This window comes from Camelus ferus, chromosome 12, assembly GCF_009834535.1.
Source record: "Camelus ferus isolate YT-003-E chromosome 12, BCGSAC_Cfer_1.0, whole genome shotgun sequence".
NCBI lineage: Eukaryota > Metazoa > Chordata > Mammalia > Artiodactyla > Camelidae > Camelus > Camelus ferus.
In genome coordinates this window covers 56,815,213-56,839,470 of record NC_045707.1, presented here as the reverse complement: position 1 = coordinate 56,839,470, position 24,258 = coordinate 56,815,213, and the positions used below count along the sequence as shown (strand labels likewise).

General features: G+C 36.1%; 1 protein-coding gene and 1 long non-coding RNA gene across 3 annotated transcripts in view; one reads left to right on the top strand and one right to left on the bottom strand.

Moving 5' to 3' along the window:
* Positions 1–24,258, bottom strand: part of PPFIA2 (PTPRF interacting protein alpha 2) — a 389,252-nt gene that overhangs the window by 269,169 nt on the left and 95,825 nt on the right. The window lies entirely within an intron of this gene.
* LOC116667791 lies at positions 338–23,496 on the top strand. The gene is made up of 3 exons (XR_004324870.1): positions 338–900; positions 1,548–1,730; positions 23,007–23,496. It is a non-coding gene; the product is annotated as an uncharacterized LOC116667791 (long non-coding RNA).

Sequence of the window (24,258 nt, the reverse complement as noted above, 5' to 3'; positions counted from 1 at the left end):
TTTTACAAAACTCTCTAAAGGAGATATTTTATTCCTCAGTTACATTTAAGAAATTATAATTTGTTTAAGGTCACACAGCTGGTAAGTGAGAAAATCACATCATCTGAAATCAGGTTTTCTGATTTCAAAGCCACACTACAACTCAAATTTGTATCTTGGCACTGCTTTATCCACCAATGATTATAATTCAGTACAGAATATAAAAATGGATTAATAAATAACTGATTGATTTTATACATCCAAGAATTTTTAGGTGATTGGTTATCTGATGAACTATTTATTTTAATTTTACTGAAGTGTTCAGATTTTCCTAATGGGTCAGATGTGGGTTGTGAAAGACAGCAAAGGACCCAGGATAACTGCAAGCCCTTTGACCTGAGCAGTTGCTCAAGTTTTTGGCCTGATCAATAGAAGAATGAAATTGCTGCCAAATGAGATGGAGAAGACTGCCAGAAAAGCAGGTTTGGGAAAAATACAGTTGTTCAGTTATGCACCTGTTGAGTTTGAGTTTTCTACTAAACATCTAAACAGGATGTCACAAAGGCAATTGAATATACAAGTCTGGAGACCAAATTAGTATACAGATAGAAAGCCAAAAGCCTGAAATGAGGTTGTCAGGAAGTGATGTAATGGAGAAGAGAAGAGGTCATTGCCCTAGTGTACTCCAACAATAAGAGTCCTGGGAGACCAGAAAACGAAGTATGAGTAGAAGCAATCAGCCAAGTAGGGGAAAGACCAAGACAGACATGTTCCGAAAGACCAGTGATTAACATGACTCCAGGAGGTACATATGATCCTCTGTGTCAAGAGCTGACAGATCAACTAAGCTGAGAATTGGCCCTTGGATTTAACAGTGTGGAGGTTGGCTTCAGTGGAGGGCTGGAAGAAAAGCTGATTGAAGTAAGTTTAAGAAAATAGGAGAAGAGAAATTGAAAACTGTTTATACAACACTTTAAAGCAACTGTTGCAAAGGGAATTAAAGAAATGGGACAGTGGCTTGCAAAGAAGGGAGAGAAATAAGAACACGTTGTACTAAGATAAAAACTCAAGTAGCGGGTGAAAAATTGATGATGTAGAGGCAAATTTCTGGAGTGATGTCCTTGAGTGGATGAGAGGAGACAGTATCTATGTGAAAAGAGATTGGCTTTAGGAAGAGAAAGAGGACCCCATCTTTGAAAACAAGTGGAAGGCAGAGTATGTGGGTCCCTAATGCTGGTAATTGTGGGGGTGGGGGTTTGCACAAGGCCTCAGGAACTTAAGAAGCAAGGACATCAGCAGAGGGTAGGTTAGAGAAGGGTGTGTTGAATGTTTGAGAAGTGAGACAATGGTATGAACTAACCATGAAGGACAGAGAGGGAATATTTTAATATATTAAATATATTAATATATACTATAACCAATATAGTGGTAGGGGGAAAATGGTTACTATGGGATTATAGGAAATCATGTGTATAAAACATCTGAAAATGGTAAAGCACTGTAGAATTGAAAACAACACAGCTTTGATATGTGAGTGAATCAGTTGGCTTTACCTCCTTAAATTAAAGGCTTTGACTGCAGATGAGTGGGTTGAGAGAAGCTACAAAGTTTACAGCATGGCAAAAAGCAGCTTGGAATGCATGCTCACTGGAGGACTGATAAAAGAAGGAAGGGGAAAAATGAGCCACGCACCCCAGTTCATTCTCCAGACTGGCTTACCCAGGAAATCATTTCTTCTTGGAAGAGTACAGGTAAGGCCAGAAGTATTACTCCAATGGGGCCCCTGCCAATGAAGTAGAGGGGAATGTAATCCCTAGAGCAATCACTCCTCATCATCCTATTCTCATATTCTATTATTTCCACTGTATTTTTTCTTGGATATCATGAAAATAGACATCATTTGACCCACTTTATCAGCCAGTTCTTATTTTTACTCTCTTCATACCTAACCAAGAATCCGTGGTCTATTATGTCTTCCATTCTCTAGCTAGTACCTCCATCCTATTTTCCTAGTATATTTTTACTTGATCCATTCAATAAAGAATTATACTAATCCATCCATTTGGATCCAAAGATGGAACAGTAGTTTTACAGTGAAATCCCTTTTCTTATGGTCTTACATGCATTTGCACCTATGCTTATCTCTTTTTCTCTCATCTCAAAGTCTGAGACTGATACTGTCACTTAAATTTTGTTACAAGGAGAAATAATTACTTCCTGGCAATTTTAAGTCTAGAAGGCGATCTTCTTAGGTATCATTGGCAATGGCTTACAATCTCTTTTCTGGGACTGTCTCTCTTATGGGTTTTCTTTGATTGTCCCTTTAAGCATCCACATCATTCACTGGCTCCTCCCAACTTAGGGTGCTATAGACTATCTTCTAATGCCATTTAAAATCTTAGATGGTTAGGGACACAAAAGACCCTAGCAATTATCTAGATTTTTTCAACATTAGAATTCTCTACAGTGCTTTAAAAAATACCAATATTTAGGTCTCTCTTCTCATGATCTTGGTTTAATTATTTTAAGGACACCAAATTAGCATTTTTCTAAAGCTTCCCTGGTGTTTTTCAGCATGCAAACATTGAAAAGGATTAAGGGATCACTGACACAGTGCAATTCTTTTCTTTTACAGTCAAACTGAACATAAGAGAGGTAAAAATGTCCCACTCTTCTTGGTCATACCATGAATCATTCTGAGCTAACTAGGGCAGAATTTCCCAACTAGTGTTTTGCAAATAGGTTGTGAGTGTGCTGCAAACCAGTCTCTCAGCTTCAGGGTGACTCCTCAAAGCTGGGACTTCCGAGCTCTTGATGTTCTCAATTCTAGGCTTGAGCAGCCTCCTCTGTCTACAACAGTGTGATGTAAAATGTCATGATTTTCTCTTTGTGAGAGAAACTGAGAAACACTGATCTGTTGTACCCTTATCCTAAAAATTTTCTGCCTAATATTTCCTCTTTGATGAATTTATCTTTTCTCCATTTTCTCTTAAATTCCATTTTTATGTTGACCTCTCTTCTAAATCCAGGTCATGTGACCAGTTTTGCTGGTATCTTCTTCAGTCCATAACCAAGGACTGAAAAGGTTAAATGCCATTCAGACAGGGAATGACCTCAGCAAAACTTCATTTTGAACATACTGACAGTGAATTATTAAATCCTGGGTCGCCATGTCTTAGCTGGAAATGTAGGCCCCGTAAACAACTGATCCAGTCACAATTTTGTAGCTTGTTGATTAGGAGCTTGGAGCTCCTTGTGACAGAATTAAGAGTTTATTTTCTCATTATAAATTGTGGGCATACATTAATCTCTTCAATTTATCTGCCTTATACTTGACATTCACTACACATAAATAATTGAAAGGAACATAAATTGACATTTCATAACAAAAGCAGAAATTCTTATTATAAATGTTTTGCTTTAATATCAAAAGAGCACATAATCAGTAACATAATTACAGTGCCTTGGATAGAATTATATACACTGGCAGCTCCAGTCATGAGAAAAAATTTTAATTGCTTGAGCTGATTAGATGCAAGGAATTGGGTATTTCTTTGAATTATGATCATATTATTATTAAATCATCAACTCAGTACATGGGCTCTAGTGTCAGACTCAAATCAAATCTCCATCCTTCTACTTTCTTGACCAATAAAGCTTTGACCTAGCTTCTCTGAGCCTCAGTTTTCTTTCTCTGAGAAGTGGGGATTAAACTAGGTTTTAACACATTGAGAGTGTTATAAAAACTAAGTGAGATAATGCATGCAAAGCACTTACTGTCATCATTATCCTCAGTCACTCTGAATTGAAACCTACTTTCTAAATGTCTTTTTTTCACCAATTGATTGTGTTGCATTTATTCTTTTCTCAATTGTTTTGTTACCCAGAATTCTCTTTTTACTCAAATTTAAGATCCAGCTTCAGTGCCCCCTCTTCCATGAAGCCTCACCACTCTGGGGTCCTTTTTATTTTCACACCACTGGTTTGTACTTCAGCTGTAACCCTTATTAAGGTCTGCAATAGGTGAGTTATTAGCATATTGGTGCACCTGTACACTCAACTGGGAGCTCCTGGAAAATGGTGAATTCTTTTCTCCATTCAGCAGTCTATAAGACCTGTAGACATGTGAATCAGACCTTTCCATCCTCTTATACTCAATTCTTCAATACCTTCCCATCACACTTCAGAGAAAATTCTAAGTCCTTTCCAAGCCTACAAAGCCATACAATATTGATCCTGGCCCTCTCTGTCCACGTCATGTCTATGCCCCTACACACTATCCACTGGCTTCACAGTCTCTTTGCAGGCCCCAGAACAGCATGTCAATTGAGATAGTGAAGATCTACCGAGTAGCGGCTATGAGCCAGATGCTATTCTACACATTAGGGTACACTGGTGAACATAATAGACAAATGCCCTTTTTCGTACAGCCTCCATTGTGATGAGAAGTACAGAAACCACTAACATAAGTAAGTTATTTGTGTGTCAAAAGGGCATAAGTGCACAGGAAAGAAGCAGAGCAGGGGAAGGGACAGGAATTAGAGCAAGGGAAGAAAGGATCAGTTAGTTGTGATTTCAAATCCCATATTAAGCACGTTCTCCCCTCGGTATTTGCAACTGCTATTCCTTTTGCCTGGCCTTCTCCCCAACCTATCCAATATTCATATGGTTCCCTCCATCAGTTATTTCAGTGTCTGCCTAAATGTCAACACTTCTGAAAATCCTTATATGAAGAGAGTATAAAAAGTATGCTCCCACTCACACACTGCAACTCTCTATTTCCTTAAACAGCTCTATTTTCTTCACTGCATTATATGTTTATATATTTATTCATTTTATGATTGAATATATATTTTGTTTTATGAACTGTTGTATTTCCAGTGCTTAGGGCAATATTTGCCATAAAGTTGTAATAAATATTTATTAAATAAATGAATGCAGGTATTAATTAGCTTCAGTTAATGGTTACTAAATGTGAAAGACAGAGCTAAGAAAACAAATTTAATCAGTGATATATTATTTCTCAATAAGTGGGAAAACATTTTATATTTAAAACGACTTTGGCACTCCTATAGATAACAGTGACTGCCAAACTTCTCTAAATGAGATCACTCATTCATTAACTCAACAATTGTTAATTGAGTGCTTATAGGGTTCTATCCTTTGTACTAAGCACTGGAGATACAACAATACAGAAGATGGATATGATGATTTTTTTAAAATGCATCTTGGGGGGGAAGGTATAGCTCAGTGGTACAGTGCATGCCTAGCATGCAAAACGTCCTGGGTTCAATCCCCAGTACCTCCACTAAAACATAAATAAATAAACCTAATTACTCCCCCAACAAAATTTTAATTAATTAATTTAAAAATAATTTAAAAAAATAAAAAGGCATCTTTAATTATTAACAACTCTATGCACACACACACATATATATAATTATAAAAAATAAAACACAAAGATTGTTTTTGGACATCATCACACTGCTTCTTTGGAGTTAAATCACCATTCAAAAATGGTGGGTTGAGAATAAAGCTTGGAGAGAGGTTGTTAGAGTGGAACAAAGGAAACAAACTAGGAGTTTTTGCAGGTGAACGCTGATGGTGGCTCAGACCAAGGTGGCAGTGGTGAAGCTGGGGAGACCTAGCTGGACTCTAAAAATATTTTGAAGGTAGATTTGGATGTGAGGGAAATAGGAGACATGCAAAACTCCAAGAATTTTACCTACACAAATGGAAGGATGGAGTTGCCATAAATTGAGAAGTGAAGACTATGGTTGGATCAGGTTTGGAAGGACAATCCAGAGCGTGGTTCTCAACGTGTTAAATTTTAGATATCTATTAGGCCTTCACACAGAAATGTCAGGTAGGTAGTTGGACATATGAGCTTGGAATTTCAATGGAGAGTCCTGGCAAGAATTATACATCTGGGATTCTTCAGTGTATAGACTTAGGGGAGTACAGGCAAGGAGAGAAGGAGAGAATTCAACAACTGAATCTTCCAGCACCCCAGTATTATCGAATGCAGCGAAATAAGTAAGGGCCAGCAAAAGAAGCTAAAAGGAAGCACCGGTAAGCATCGCACTAGGATTCTTGTTTCACCAGTGGGGCAGCCCACTCAGCCTCCTGTCTGAAGCAGGAGCCTCCTACCTAGCGAGGGCAGTCTTTTGGTCCAAGCTGATAACTTGGACAATAAGCCAGGTGAATTAAAAAAGGAGGTGGTTTTTTCCTGGTCAACCAGGTCACCCAAATCCAGTCTGGTAACCAATGAAGTGACAAATTACCATATGATTATTATTCCTATTCTGACTTTAATGCAAGGTCAGAATGGGAATGTAACAATAAACAACATGTGCTTGCAATCTGATACAGGGCTCAACACCAACACCCAAAATAATCAAGAGGGTTAGATGTCAGTGTTAAGGGGTACTGTGTAGAGTCTTCAAGTAAAAAGTTGATATAATCCAGTAAATGGTAATTTAAACATTTTTCTAAACAGAGTATATGTTAAATAAAATTATATGTGGAAGCCCACGATACAAGATATATAAAGTGAGATCCTTTGTTTGAGGCAGAGGTAACAGAATTGGACACCTCCTTGTTCAGAGTCCCTGTGAGACTGTCCTTGAGGCATCTTGACACAGTCCTAGAGCCCTGGTAAACATGGCTTAAAAATAACATCAAAAACTTAAAAAGAAAGCAGGTCAAAGATGAAAATAATTAGCATTTGAAGGGACTCAGGGAAGGTCTGGGAAAAATAGACCAGATAGAATAGACTGAGTCCAGGTTGTCAGTCTTTGGTTCCCCCCACAATTATGACATCTCAGTACAAAATCTCCAAACCATGGAAAACATACTGAGGCTGACCAGGGTCATCTAGCAATAATGTTAAATAAATTATAATTTAAAGAAAGGGAGAGAACTTATAGTCTAGAAGAAAATTAAACTGATGTGAGTAAGAATACACGTATACAGTGATGTTTATCCATTTCAGGAAAACATTAACTCTAAGGTAAAGGGATAAAATAAATGCACTTAATTCAAAAAAAAAAAAAAGAGAAGAAAAGAAAAACAAGATAGTGAATATGCTCTTCCACAACTACCTTGGGAAAGACAGAAATTGCAATGAAGAGCACGCACGATAATGAACTACAAGTGCATACAATATCAGTCTATTTTAATCAAACAGGAGATTAGCCTTCCTGCCAGCACTAAGTGGAAGTGTGAATAGAAAAGCAATCTTGTGGGGTCCCTCAAGAGGATTATTCCAACTTATTTAGAGGTGTGAGACTTTCAGGAGGTATTCAAAACAGTGAAAACAGAGACTCTCCAAATGCATGGACTAATTTAAAACAGTAGATAAAAAGGAGTAAGTGTCATGAGAAATACAAACTGGAATTTATAAATGCTCATTAAAATGATGAGGAAGTTAGGCACTTTTAATGACCTAAAATGACACAGCATTAACTTCATCCACCTACTATGTAGAATGGGGACATTATTTTTTCTGTCTGAGGCTGAAAGATGTATCACCAGTTTACAAATGTGAACAGGGAAAGGATCTGTCAAAGATGTCAGAGTAACTTACATTTACAGTATGAGTCCCACTTCCACCGGCTCTCAAACTGTATATGCAGTCTATCCACAATGCTATCCTGTGGGTGTGTGGGTAGAGTTCCTAAAACCAGACATTCAAAAGAACAAATGTCCTGATGATCAACATATGTAACTGGACATATTCTTATATAAATATGATACAAAATGAAGGACAAGGAATGAAACTAACTCATTTCCTCTTCTGATTAGAATTATGTACATTCTATAATGGGAAGGAAATTTATTTTGCTCATTGTTGTAACCCGAGGGCTTAGAACAGTGCCTCACATAAAGCAGCAACTCAATGAATATTTATTGAATGAATAAAAAACAGTCAACATACACAAATCAAAGTAACACCACTGTTCCTTGGAAGTCAGTATCATGTCCACTTTTTAAAAAGCTACTTTGCATAGCAGAATTGTAGACTTGCACAGATAGGAGGCCCTAAAATATATATCTATTCTTTGGGAAAAAAACAATAGTTGTTCCCAACATATAGATCATACACTGAGTTTTTGCGAAAATAGAAACTTAACAATATTTGGTAATCAAAACAAACTAGAGGAGTTAAGAAACTGATATTTCTAATTTTACCTAAACTGATAATCATCAGGGGTAATTAGGGAAGGAGGAAAGCCTTAAAACATGGCTAGGTGGCATAAAGTTTTTCCACTCAGATTAAAAGTAGGCCAAAGTAGTTAAAATCAAACCAAACCAAAAAGTATACAAACAAGAAGAAACACAGGGTAGTTAAAATTCAGCTTGTAGGTGACCCAAAAGAGAAATTAATATACAACTTTGAATTCTTACAAGGGCCTTGTGTCTGTGTGTGTGTGTAAATGGGAAAGAGAGGAGGAAAATCCTGTATCCTAAATCAGTTTATGACAGTTGTAATCAACCCCTGTGTGATAACCATGTTGCAATCATTCATTTAATATAAAACATAAATGTTCATATAATGATTATTCATTCTTAAATACCTCTAGCTACAATGGTATAATTTCTCCCTCTCGAATACTCCCAGATGATTCTGTTTATAGTTTTACTGGAAGGCTTTATAACTGTATTTCTTACATTAGACTTATTCATATATTCATCTCCCTCAATTCACTGTCAAATTTTCTTAAACAGCATGTATAATGTCTTATTGACATTTAGCACTAATATATTGACAGTTGAATCACAAAACATGACAGACAAATCTCTATTTTTGTATCTTCATCTATAAGTTGAGACTGTAAGCCTCATGAGAGTTAAAGACCCTTATTCACAACTATATTTCCTATGCCTAGATGTTCAAAACAATATTTACTGAATGATTAATTATAAAGATTTCTAACCTTTGTGTTGCTATGAAGAACCGTAGACAGGATAAATTGCCTGTAATACTGTGATACATGTTAGTTTGGAAAAAAAATTTGTACAAGAATACTTAAACAAGTAGAATTCAAGTTTGATAAATCAGGACACCGGGAAATTTTTTTTATGGAAATGAAAATTATTATGTGCTAGCTAAAGATATCATGCCTTTGAGTTTGGAGTCTATTTTGAATAGAGCAGTGTTAACCACATCATTCTCCACCCAAGATGTGATGAAAGTAAGACTGTGATATTGGGGTTAAAAAAGGCAATTTTTACTGAGTACTCTTTTATCTCCTGTAAACAAGTCAGCTCCATTTTAAGCACTACTCAACTAGCTGAATAAAAAGGAACACACACACGCACACAACAAAAAACAATGTCCACTACTTTCTTGATCAGAACATTATGTCAATAATTCTTTAGTAAATCACCTGCTATATTATTTTGTACTGATTGGTTATTGTGATTAATATATCTTCCTCTTGCCAAGGGAAAAGATTTCATGTGAAATCGTTAATAGGAAGGAACAGTTTCAAGAGACGAGTGGGTTGAAAAATGGATCTTCACATCCAGGGGCACTAAACATCAAAATACACTTCTAGAGTAGTTGACAACCATGTGCCAACTTGCAAATCCAAAAAAAATGTAGAGTAGATACATGTCTGTTACTTCTTTAAAATCCCACTTCTTAATTATTAATTTCTTAAATTCAGAGCCAAGCCAATCCTATAATCTGTATGTTACTTTAGCACTTGTCCCAGGTCACAATCTTATCTACATCTAACCATGGTAAGGATGACGATAAGATATCTTAAAGATTTGCCCCTCCAAATTTTACGATAGGCAGCAAAGAGAAATAAAACAATGATGTATTTTTTATCAGTTTTGGCCTTTTGCAGAATTTTGACAGAAGAAATAACTTCTAAGTTACAGATTAAATAAATTTAAAAATCTTTCCATATGTTAAATATGATACCAACTTGTAAAAGTGAAGGTTAGGCCATCTAGGAATGAACTACAGTATTAAAAACATTTCAGAATAACTTAATTAAAATGTGAATTCTCAGGCAAATTTCACGTAGAATGATGTTAACTTAGTTTGTTAAAACTTAAGAGGTAATGATCCTATGATGTTTCTTATATAAATTAATCACTTTTACTCTCCAAAGTGGTACCAGAGTTTACCCTATGCTCACCACATCTTGCAAAGAGTTGTTCTGTGCCATAGAGAAACTTGGCTCAAAACTACAGTAATTTAAATAAAAATTTATGATAACATGGGACATGTCACTACTGTGTAGTTACACACTTTAACTAGGGTCATGGTTGGGACCTAACCTTACTAACATCAGTAATTGTTGGTGTCAAGGTCAAGGATGTCTATAGTATATCCAAATTGGTCTAAGCAGCCAATTGGAAAGAGCTGCAGATAAGAAATTCAAATCCTATATTTACATCCTGAAACAAGAAATTTAGCAAGAAAAATCATGCTTGTCCTCAGACACAGGACTCAGATTCATTACTGAAATTTGAACACCCTTTGGATGGCACCCCAAGAAAATAGGAAAACAGTGTGACATGAAAGAACTGAAGGCTGTGTACTAAAATCCATAACTGATGTCATAAATAGTAATAATAAAAAAAAAGCCCAAAAGAGTTTTAGAAATCGGGCCAAAGGTGACTGGCATAGCTGTAACATCAGGGAGGAAGCCTTATCACATTTGGCGAGTGGGTGAGATGCAGCTTGTACACAGAGCCCAGGAGCTGATGGCACATGTGTAGAGCAGGGTTCAGGACAGAACACAGCTGAGTGAGGCATATGTGTAGAGAGGTGGCCTCTCTCTCCCTATTATGCTCCCAGATATGCCTCTCGGATGCACGGCCCAAATTTCTTCATCTCCATTACTAGTAAACTTCCTTTTTTTCGCTTTTACTTTATTTTTCCTCCCTTTACATTCGTTCCCTCTCTGTCTCTTCTTTCTACTAGGCATTATGAATATCCAGGCAATTTGCCGATCTCTACTGTTCTGGTAATTTAGTGATCTCCAGTAGAAAATTTCACAAGAGAGAAAACACACACACACACACACACACACACACACACACACACACACACACACACACACACACACACACACACACACACACACACACACACACACACACACACACACACACACACACACACACACACCCCCCCGAGTTGAATCCTGGCTCTGCTACTCTGTATATTGGCTATTTTGTGTCCCTGGGCAAGGTTCTCATCTTTTAGAGTCATGGTTTCTAAGTCTGTAAACTAGCTATCACACAAAGCTGAGAGAGTTCTTGAGAAGATTGTACTTGAATATCTTATTTGAAAACAACTAGCATTATAGATAATAAAATAAAAGGTTTATTGATTTCATTTATATGTTCCTTCTATTATTCTTCAGCATTTTTCTAAGCATTATTTCTATTTCCTGGTTCTTTTCTTCTCTTCTACTTTTACTCCTTATAATTCTTTTATGTGCTGTATCTTAGGAATTTATGATAAAGAGAAAGATGATACTAAGTACAGAAAGAGGGAAGACCACTTCTCAATAGCAGTCATTCTCAGATTTCATTGAGAAAACAGAAACTTACTTAATTGATGGAAATGGCCAGTTTCCAAAGAAGAATATATAAAGCTAGCTTTTGCTACTCCTTCTTTAAGTTTGATTATCAACTCATGCTGATACCATTTATAGCAAGTTTGTCAATATAATTTACACATCCTACCTATTACAGGAACATTGAAGCCACTGGAGAGGACTCATCCTAGGTCAAAAAGGACTTCAAAGCAACTTGAAAGAATTTTTCTAAATAAATTGAAAAAAGAAGCTATTTTCAAGATTTTTCCATTGCACATCAAAGGGATGTTTTCTACTAATGTAGGCTATTTCAACTTATAAAATCTCAAATTTAAGGGTACATTACATGGTGTGAGGAATCACCAAAAATATAATTCCATAAAATATTTAATCCAGTGTTATTATTACAACCTTATTACATTCAAAAATAGTATAATTTTAGAAATTAAGGCACATAACCAAATAGACACAATGCTGGATATAAATAGAAATTCTCTCTTGAGTTGTTTGAGTCACCCTGCAGTATGTCTGGTAGGATGGGCAGAGTACTGCAAACAGTAATAAAATTAATGAAACTGGAATTGTGTGCTGAACACTATGTTCTTGGCAGGAATTAAGGTGATGCTATCATAAAGGACACCTGCTTCCAGAAATTCAACTGGGAAATTCTATTGCATTATTTCCCCGGGAACAAAAGCAAACATACATTTTGGATGACATGTGCCATTTAGGGGATTGTTGGGGTGAGAGGTTAGCGTGGGCAGAGATTTTTGAAGTAGTATACGAAATCATTCTTTTTTCCTCTAAATATCTTTTCCTCTTTGATCCTATAAAAAGTAATAATTTTTATGCTACATTACCTTGAGTCACAGGGATATAGACAATATTAATTATCAACCTACTTTTACCTATCAGAATAGATATATAAGGGATCCTTTTTTTGCCTTAGGTCTTATATGAAGTTCTTGAAAGCAGGAAATGACATTATCAGTGATTACACAAGGGTTACCAAGATCCATGACAATCTAAAAATTAGAGTCATTTTGATCATTGAAAAACTGTCACTCTCCTAAGACAGTATTGATAGTTCATTACATCTGTTTTTCCGATAACATTACTACAAGGTTATAATTTTAATTCTAGTGTCACACTTGGGATGTACCTATTGCATAGCTGTAAATATCAGAACCTGAAGGAAAGTGTGTAGCTTAATTTGCCTTCATTTCCCAGTTTGGAAAAAAATATATCATGTAATCAAAATGGTACCCTTTTACATATTCTGACAATAATGCTAAATTCATAATCAAAGATAACTTATAACATCCACACATTAAAAGCTGCTGAGATGGTCCTTGGAATTTCAATTATTTTCATAGATTGCCCTCTTGTGGCCATCTATGATGCTACTAACAACAAAATGAAAATGTTAACATTTGTTTTGTTCTATCTAGTAAATGTTTTGAGGTTTTAGTAATATCTGAAAATTCACTTCATAATATATAATTATTTAAAAACTATGAATATTCTTCAATGTAAATTATAAGCAAAATCTTGATTTCTGAAAAATCAATATTGGCTGCAATAAAACTACTCAAGAAAGATAATAAATAAGTAAATAGTTTGCTATGGTTACAAATGAGGCTTAAACCATGAATATCATTGATCCATAAACTAATACAATGGTTTAATTTTATAAAATGAAGTTTTAGTGCTATCTTTAATATAATTTTCAGGAGAAAGAGAAATTTTAGGATATAATACTAATATCTAAGATTAGTATTAGAAAAGTACTAGTATTAGTATTAGCAAAGAATTTCTTCCTGACTGTCTCACATACTTAAGAAAGGACTTTTATTCTCAAAGACACTTAAGAAATAATACCAATACAATCAGGTACTGAAGCTGTTAAATATGTATTGATCCTGAGCTAGTTATTTAAGCTTTCTAGGCCTCAGTTCCCTCATTTACAAAGTGAGATATTTGAGCCAGATGATCTTGACTAAGTCTGTTTTAGGTGTGTTTACGTCTCATTCGCAAGAACTAACTAGCAATCAACAGCTCTGTTTCTGTTTTCACTCTCTCCACCTGATTTCTAGAATGCAAATCAACATCTACTGAGTTCTGTTTTTTGGAGCTGCTGCCTCCTGAGTCACATTTGTAGGCTTCATAGATAGTTCTCTTCAGAGCAAAGGGATTCAAGGACACTAAGACTCCTGTTGTTTTCAGTGCTAGAATAGCAAGGAGTGGCCCAGAGCCAACAAAATGAAGGAAGAGGACCACAGTCCGAGAGAGGCTGAGCAGGCTCCCCTGGGTAAACTAAATTAGTTGACCTTTCTACCTCTTCCAGAAGAGACATGTGCCAAGAAGAAAGGTAAAATAAGCTCTGTGATTAACATCACAATAAGAAATGGACATAAATTAGATCATATAAGCTTTGTAAATGTTTACCTACCATAGATCTAAGGATATACCTCTATCTATAGATAGATAGATATAAGTTTTATAATGTGTTGATTACATCAATAAGATTTATATTATAGTGAATGAGCTTTGATAGTGTGATTTAACTAGATAGCAACTTAAAACCTATGCATCATTAAAAAAAAAAAACTGTTTAGATGAAAAGCCTTTAAGATTAAAAACTAATTAACCTCTAGTGCATTTAAAACTCCTAGAAGAGAACATAGGCAGAACAGTCTGACATAAATTGTAGCATTATTTTTTTGAATCTGTCTCTTAAGGCAAAAGAAGTAGAAACAAAAATAAACAAATGGGACCTAATCAAACTTAAAAGCTTTTTCACAACAAAGGAAACCACTGACAATACAAAAAGACAACCTAATGAATGGGAGAAAATATTTGCAACTGTTATGAGTGAGTTAATAAAATCTAAACTACTTAAACAGCTCATATAATTCAGTATTAAAAAAGGTATGGAAGCAATCTAAGTGTCCATCAATTGATGAAGAAGATGTGTTATATGTTACACACACACACACACACACACACACACACACACACACAATGGAATATTACTCAGCCATAAACAATAAGATTTTGCCATTTGCAGCAACTTGGATGGAGCTAGAGAGTATTACACTTAGTCAGATAAGTCAGAGAATGACAAATACTCTATGTTATCACTTATTTGTGGAATCTAAAAAATAAAACAAATAAATGTATATAACAAACAGAGACAGACTCACAGATATAGAGAACAAAGGAGTGGTTACCAGTGGAGAGAGGAAAGGGGGTAAGTGCTAGATAGGGGTATGGGATTAAGAGATACAAACTACTATGTATAAAATAAATAAACAACAAAGATATATTGTACAGTGCAGAGAAATAGAGCCTTGATTTTTTTAATAACTTTAAACAGATTATAATCTGTAACAATATTGAATCACTATGTTATACACCTGAAACTAACACAATATTATAAATCAACTGTACTTCAATTTTAAAAATCTCTAGTATATTTATTCAGTAAATCAATGATTAGCCTTGGTCATCAGCTGGACACTCTCTTACTTATTTTTTTGTCTGTTGGTTTTGTTTTGTTTTGTTTTGCCTGGATCTTTTATTTTCAAACATTAGCTATCTCATCCATATTCTCTATATGCTCTGCACTCTCTCTCCCATACAGGCAGGATTCTAATTAGGCAGAAAATAAATGTATGGAAAGGGTATCTAATAGCTTGTAGAAACACCCCCCCCCCCCAAAAAAAAGGCACCTGACTTGGAAATACAAAGACAGACCAGAGGTTTGACAGTAACCGGGACCAGGCCAAACATTAAACTTCCAACCCAGGATCCATCAAGTGAAAACACTGTTGTCACAGAACACTGAACGCTTAGATGTACAGCTTCTACTGGACTCCAGATGTCCCCACTAGGATCTAGGTCACTGCTGCTTCTGGTGAGCCACCAAAAGAATTCTTGTGATAGGCAGAATAATGGCTCTTCAATGATGTTCACATTCCAATCTCTGAAATCTGTCAATATTTGCTTTACATGGTAAAATGACTTCACAGATGTAATTAACTCAAGGAACTTGAGATGGAAAGACTATCCTGGATCAGTGGCCCCAAATTTAATCATAAAAATCATTAAAAGAGGAGGGCAGAGCACTAGCATGAGAAAGTGATTTGCACATGATACATTGCTGGCTTGGAGATGGAGAAAGCCGCCATAAGCCAAGGAGTACAGGTGAATTCTAGGAGCTAGAAAAGACAGGGAAACAGATTCTTCCCTGGATCCTGCAGAAAGAATACAGCCTGGCTGACACCTTGACTTTAGCTCAGTGAAATCAGTATCAGATTTCTGACCTCTGGAAAATAAATTTGTGTCATTTAACCTACTAAATTTGTGGTAATTTGTTACAGTGACAGTAGGAAGCAAATACAACTCCTCAGTGCAGATGCTTCTTTGATCTCTAGCTCTCAATCCCAATTCTGGCTGGGTACATGAGACTTGCCAGGTCCGGGCAATGCAGCTACAGCCTAACCACATGAAAGCCAAAATTTTTCTGCTTTCTATAGGGCACAAAAGCTCTACTTTCCCCTGAGATATATGGTGAGATAAGCACTCAAAGCAAAAATAAACAAGTGGGACTACATCATACTGAAAAAGCTTCTGCACAGCAAAAAGAAACAGTCAACAAAATGAAAAACCAATCTACGGAATGGGGAAAATATTTGCAAATCACATATCTGATAATGGGTTACTATCTAAAATATATAAGGAGCTCTTACAACTCAATAGCAAAAAAAATCCAAACAATCCAGTTTAAAAATAGGCAAAGGACTAGAATAGACATTTTCCCAAATAAAATATTTAAATGGACAACAATTATACGGAAAGGTACCACACATGGCTAATCATCAGGGAAATGCAGAACAAAAAGCACAGTGAGATGTAAATTCACATCTGTCAGTATGGCTATTGTCCAAAAGACAAGAGATACCAGTATCTGGGAGAAGGTGAAGAAAAGGGAATCCTTGTGCACTCATTGCTGGTGGGAATATAAACCGGTGGAGTGACTATGGAAAAAAAAAGTATGACGAGTCCTCAAAAATTAAAAATAGAACTACCATACGACCCAGCAATTCCACTTCTGGTCATATGTCTGCCAGAAATGAAAACACTATCTCAAACAGATATCTGCACCTCCATGTTCATAGCAGTAGTACTTACAGTAGCCAAGACATGGAAACAACCATAGTGTTCACCGACAGATAAATGGATAAAGAAAAGGTAGTACACTTACACAATGTAGGAAACATTTGCTAAACCTGACACTGGAGTAATGTCCTGGGTACTGGGTTAGGTACAGGAGATTTGGTTTAAAAAAAATTTCTCATTGTCCCCACCTTTTAGTTTCTGACAACCTTGCGGAGAAGCAGATACACAGACAATTCTAATATAATGTGATACAAGATATTCTGGAGATCACCTGAGAACTCAGGTCAGAGAACTAGGGCTGTAGTCATGGTAAGGTTAGGGTGTTTTTTTCCTCTCATTTTTTTCTTCTTTCTGCAGGTCAAGAAAATACCTGCAAAGATTTCCCCAAAGGAGGTTACTTTTAAAATGGTTCTTGAGAGCTAAAAAGAGCTTGCCAATGGAGAAGAGTATAGCAGATGTGCAACAGAGCATTCCAGGCAGGAGGAATTTTATGATCAATGGAAAGAAATCTTAATAAACTAAAGAGCACACAATTACAGAGAAGAAAACAGTATAATTAAATATAAAAAGATAATGAGAGTAAATGAAAACTATTAAACAAGATAGGAGAGTATAAAATTAGCCATAATCCCTCATTAGGATGATATCTAAGGTAAATTTATTTTTGTTTTGTGGGCGCATGTGTTGGGGGTAATAGAGTGTTTCTGTTTTTATTAGGAGCTTAGGAAAATATATGCCAACAATAAGAGATCCGGGTACTTAAAACTCTGCTGGACTCTTTGGCAAAGCTTGGAAGTAAAAAAAAAAAAAAAATCTATTTATAGGTACTCTCTGTGTTAAGCTGTGAATTCACTTTGTAATGGCTTGGAATGTAAGTAAAATGTTACCGTTTTTTGGTATTTTTTTTGTTTTTTTTTTTTCCAGTAAAGCAGTTTTTGTCCCCTCCCACACCAAGTATGAATGAAAATAAAAGTAGGAGCTTCCTGCATTTGTAGAAATGTCTGTTATCTTTTCAATAGCGGGTTTTGTTCTCATGAACTGCTCTGTATAAATGTTTGGTTTGAAGGTCAGCATCTTATTGTAGCTGGCAACATGAATTTTATACCTAAGGGTTTAAAGTTGTGGATAAGGCGGGAAGTCTCCAGTCTCTCTTTGAATGTTCCTGCTGCAACTGACTAATCTCATTTTTCATAAAATTGGAATGATTCTGTAAGCTGACTTTGTGGAATGAAAAAGTGTTTAGGCTTTTCCTTTTGTACTCTTTAGAGCAAAGGGCCTATTTCTGGCCTTCAAGTGACTTGATGAAGTGCTCCAATCCAATCGTAACTTTGCTCCTCCCCAGAGCAGGGAAGGCTATTAATAACTTTCTGAAATTGAGTCGTTTTCCTGTCTTACACATTAATTCTTCTTGGTTAAAACAAGTTCCTTCCCCCAGAGGCTCTTGCAGTGACCTGTGTGGAAAAAAGTAGAATATTTTTCCTATAAGGAATATGCTGTACATTATAATACAATTTTCATAGACATTACTTGTCATCATTATTAGTTTTGAGAACCACATTAGGTAGTGTAATAATTTTTTATTTCAACCGTCAAGTATAATTATGAAAACTCAAGAGGAAAAGGAAAGTCTATATTTATGCCCCTTCCATGTTTTTTCTTCCTTCCTGATGTTCCAAGATTCCTTCTTTCATCACTTCCTTTCTGTTTAGAGAATTTCCTTTAGACACAATTTTAGAGTAGGACTATTGGTGCCAAATTCTCTTGCTTTGTTCTTTTCTGAGAATATCTTGATTATCCCCTGCATTTTAAAGGATGTTTTCAATGCATATACGAATCTGCATTGACATTTCTTTTCTTTCAGCATTTAAATAAATACACTTTCTTCTGACATCTAAGGTTTTTGATGAAATTCCACTGTCATTCGAACTGGTTTTCTCCTATAAATAATGGGTCACTTCTCTCTGGTTGCTTTTTAAGATTTTTGTTTTCAGAAATTTGACTAGGATGGGAAAATGGGAAATCTTCAGCTGTTATTTCTTATACCACTTTTCCAGCCCATACCTCCTTCTCCTTTCTTTTTTGGATTGCACAGATATGAATGATAGAGATTTTCTTTCAGTTCCATGTGTGTGTGAGACTATTTATTTTTCAGTTTATTTACTCTTTTCCCCCAGATTACGTGATCTCTGTTTTTTTTTTAATCTCCAAGTGCAATGATTCTTTCCCCTGCCTTCTTCATTCTGCTGATGAGTCCACCCATTGAATTTTTATTCTTGTTATTGTACTTTTTAGTTCCAAAATTCCCATTTGATTCCATTTATATCTATTACTTTGCTGAAACTTTACATTGCTTTGCTGAGACTTTATTTTTTATTTGTTTCAAGCATGTTTATAGTTGCTGATTGAAGCATTTTAATGATGGGTGTTTTAAAATCCTTTTCAGAGAATTCTAACAATTGTGCCATCTCAGGATTGATATCTGTTGATTGTCAATTCTCATTGAGTTTGGGCTTTCCCTGTTCTTGATATGCTAGTAATTTCCTATTGAAACCTGGACAGTTTGGATATTATTTTACGAATCCTGGATCTTATTTAAATTTTAAGTTTTCACAACTGACTACTCCAGTAGGTGAAGGGGGGTGCTGCCTCATTAATTCCAGGTAGAGGTAGAAGTTCAGGTTCTCCACCTATTCTTATTGCCATTCTTAACGGCTTGAAGAATCACAGGAAATTCATTCAACAGACTGCTTTTTCAGTTTGCCAGTCTCCTCAGCTCCATTAGTTTTTCTCTGACACCCACGTTCACGGCAACACCTTGATGTTGTCATCATCAGTAACAGCCTGATCTTCTAAAGCTCAATTTTAGGAATCTAACTGTGTGAATACCATCCCCTGTGCTCCAACTCACTTCCTCTAGTATTTCATTGCATCTATGCTGTGATCAGATTTGCACATCACAGAAGTTAAAGAATAACGTGAGGGAATACTGTGTGTAAGGAATCTTAACGAGGAGGCTGTAGCAGAGGTCGGACTGAGAGACAGCAGTGACTGGGACCAGGGCTGTAACAGTGAAAAGAAAAGAAAATGTTTGGGTTGGAGATCTATTTTGAAGATTTAATTGATGGAAATTGGAGATTACATTGGTGGAAGTTGGTGATGGAAGAGTAGATCAGGAAAAAGAAAGATTCAAGAATGATATTCAAATGTTGAACTGGAGCCCTTGACTTGGTAGTAGAATCATTTACTGAAATATAAAATACAGGAGAAAAAAAATGAGGGCAATACTGGATTGGTACCTGAGGTGTTTATATGACACTCAAGTTGTAAAGTGGATCTAAAACTCAGGATAAGCATAAGTAATAAATAGTATATGCTAAGAGATAAATTTCTTTATGGTGATAGATAACTTTTATAGCTATACCTGGAGTCACACGTTTGGATGATTTTATTGAGAGAGACAAGTAGACAGCCGAGGACGGATCTTGGAGCAATATTTATCTAATTGATTTCACCCACATATGACCTATGCAGGGTGATAATCATTTTATAAATCTGAAGTCTTTATGAAAGGATTTATTAGAGCTCCATATTTAATATGGTCAGATGGAAAAAGCAACTCCAGTTTTTCTTTTTGTGTGTCTTAAATTTTCTTTCTCACTTCAATATATTTTGGAACCTTCTTCCCAAATTCTTCTCATGTTTCCTGTGGCTTTTCTCTTCTCTCCTTTGAGGGAAGTACTTGTTGTAAGGGAATTGTCAAAGCCCCTAGCATGTTAAATAGAAAAGCTAATAATCTTGTTCCTCCACTCAGTACCTGTCTCATGGGGAAACAAAATAAAACTACAGAAGCAGTAACAACCACCAGATGAGTAGTGTAGGAGTAGGTTTGACTGATATCAATTTTCCCCCACTTCTTTTTTCTCTTAAAGCATGTTCCTCTGGATCAAATTTCCAAATACCACATGCAACAAAAACAACATTCAGCACATCTCTGACAAAAGAAAATAGAAACTACAATAGAACATTCACTCCCAAGTCTTGAAATAGCCCCAACATATCAACATACCACCTACAGCCTAGAAAAATAAAACACAACCACCTACCTCCCCTCCCACACCCAGGATGACTCAAACACACACTTTTCCCTTAACCACACTTACAAAGAATGTCTACTCAGTTGAAAAATTTAGTTTTCCTAACATCAGCAATAAAATATATTATGCAGTCACAATAGGTTTTACCAAAGCTGAAAAATGTTTTTGAATTTAAGCTAAGAAAGTTAAAATATGTGTTTCACACTAACTAAATGTTTTCTTAGTTGATAAACATCCTTCCTTCATAGCACATCCTTCATAGAATATATGTTAAGTAAATGTCTATTGAATAGAACTGAAAAATGATGTAATATTTCACACTAGATTCACACTAAGATTACAATACTCAAATATACAATGGAGGCCACAATTGTTGATAATCTGGCCAATGTTCTGCCCTGTGGTGAGCCATTAATAAAATGAATGGGAGGTTGTTTTTGAAGGAAGCAGATGATTCATGGTTTCTTATACCAATTGCAATTAGTAATTACCATTTGTACCTCGTAGTGCTAATTTTATACTCAACTATCAGGGATAACTATTTGTCTTCTAAAAATATTTGAGTTTAGAATTTAGGGGAAGCCTATGACTGATGATCATCAAATGTGAACATGATTATATATAAATATCTATGGTTAGATATATTTAAATTTAATGTTTATGCATTATGAAGGATTATCAGAAAATTTTGGAATTTTATTTATATTATGAACTTTGCACCTTCTCTTTCATTAAATTAAAGTATTTCTTGATCTATTATGATTCATATATACTCTGCTTCAGGCTGAGATCATTCAGCTTGGAAAGCAGGGGCTATATGCAATATATCTTTACAGAGGAATAGGATTCTAACAGTTGGCAATGATGTCAGTGATTGGAAACATGATGAGCAGAAATTTAGTGCCAGAAATGCAAACAACAACAAAAATATCTTCTTATCCTATATATTTGATCAAACTTGCTAAGTTAACCATAATCTAATCTTCTAAATCCCTAAATATTTAGTTTTGGCTCCCTGCTCTTTTTCTTGTACAAATTTTCACTCCAGATTTCCTTTATTTCCAAGGTTTCAACTGCCATCTCTATATGGATATTTCTATCTGTGATTTCCATCTAAAACTCCAGTTTTAAATTTTCAATGTCCCAGCAACTATTTATTGACCATGGAATCAAACTTTGTCCAAAACGGAATTACTTTCCAATGGAGTTTTCCTTCTGATATGTATTTTTCTTGTAATCAGGATACTATTTATAATAGTACTAAGAAAAATACTGTCTACAAATAATATACTAATGGCATTTTTTGAACCCATACTATAGCAAGCATACAGCTATGTACTCTACTTCAAGATTTCATTTAATCCAACCAATCACCTAATGAGGTAGATATTATCATTTTCAGTTTTCTGCAAATGAAAAAACAAATGAAAAATTAAAGAAAATAAATGACATATCTAAGGCCAGTTTTTAGGGAAGGGAATTGGTGATAAAATTGAACAGAACTTTAATCCAGGTCAACCTTACTACAAATCTTTAATCACATGAATTATGTTGCTTCTCAAATTACTTAGTTCAAATGATTTAACTTGCCTTTTCACCCTTCTTCAATTATTTCTCAGATTTCAGTTCCCATTATTATCTTACTGAAACAGAGATGGAAATTAAAACCAAGTTCCTCTGACAAGTTTATGATTAATCTCTCTTGTTTCATACCTGTTCCTCCTCAAGACTGAGGAGTATCAAAGAGAAGGAGGGGGTGGGGAGAGGAATTGTAACCAAGCAAGACCTTATTGTCATCACTGGTGACCATCTGATACCTGTAATGGTGTTTATAACTGCTTAACTGCAATGCCTCACTGCAATGGTTTAAAGGGTTTTTCTCATGCTCTTGCTGACTGACCCAGGGTTAGGCTGGAAAGGAGGAGGCTTGGGTGGTCTGCCCAATCTCCTTGAGGTGCTGGTGCTGTGTGCAGGGATCAGGCCCAGTGCCCTGCTTTTGACCCCTCGTGGTTTTCTTGTATCCTGTTGTTCAAGCCGCAGGCCTCAGCCTGCAGCAAAGGCCCCTGGTGTCAGCCTGATTCAAAGGCTAAAAGCATTTCTCAACCTGACTTTAAACTGCACAAGTTTTTCTTCAGAGCTCTTTGCCAAGGAGCCCCTTCCTATGCATCCTTTGTTCTAGGTACAAGAATATTGAGTCCCAAAGACTGAAGTGAACTTCATACCCAGCAGAGGGAAGAGAACCCCTGCAACTGTAAAAACAAGAACAACTTTGTGACAATCTGTTACCCTGTGTACGATCTCTATGGAAACTGCTCTGCTCAGCAGGCCTACAGTCTGAGAGGCATTAGCCCACTGTGACCTCCATTGCCTGGCAAAGAAATAAAGCTGCCTTTTCTACCTCACCTAAAACTTCCGTAAGTGGGGTACGTAGGTCATGTTTCAGCAACATTACAATCTGTATTGCAATATTGTGAAAAATGTATTATTTGGTCATTCAGATGACCGAATATATTTATCGCTTACAGCTGGTCTTTGTGTGGTTCCTGGCTCACAGCTCCCCAAACCTTTGTAATTTTCTAAGTGTGGAGAGTAATTTTTAAAGTGCTTTTGTTATGCTAATGAGATGATATTTGGATCTCCTAAGAAAGTAGGCTGGTTGCCAGTGGAGCCAACCAAGTAATTAGAGAGTCTGAACTTTCAGTCCGGTCCACTGACCTCCAGGGAGGAGAGAGAGGTTGGATATTAAATTCAGACATCAGTAGCCAATGAATTAATCAATCATAACTAATAAAGTCTCCATAAAAACCCCAAAGGACTCCATGTGGAGAGCTTCTGGATTGGCGAACAGGTGGAGATTCAGATGGCACACCTGGAGAAGGCCTGGAAACTCCACACCCTTTCTTCATGCTTTGCCCTACGCATCTCTTTCATGTGGTTGTTCCTGAGTTATAGTCTTTTATAATAAATGGTAATCTAGTGAGTAAACGGGTTTGCTAAGCGACTACAGCAAATTAACGAAATTCAAGGAGGGGTCACTAGGACCTCCAATATGTAGCCAGTTGGTCAGAAGCACAGGTAACAGCCTCAGCTTACAACTGACCAGTGTCTGAAAGTTTATGTGTGTAGAGGGAGGGGGTGTCTTGTGGGACTGAGCCCTCAATTTGTGGAATTTGATGCTACCTCTGGGTAGATGGTGGCAGAACTAAGTTGAATTATCAGACATCTCCCCTGCCACCCCCACTCCCCAACACACACACACTGGAATTTGGTTCAGGAAGCCAAAAAATTTACCATTTCCATTTCCATGGCTACAGGTCTGGTTGTGGTAGATTACAAAAGTGAGCACAATTTTTGGCAGATCTACCCACTAACAAGTGGAGTACAGTTACCTACTCCTTGAATCTGGGCTGGAATGTGATTTACTAAGGACC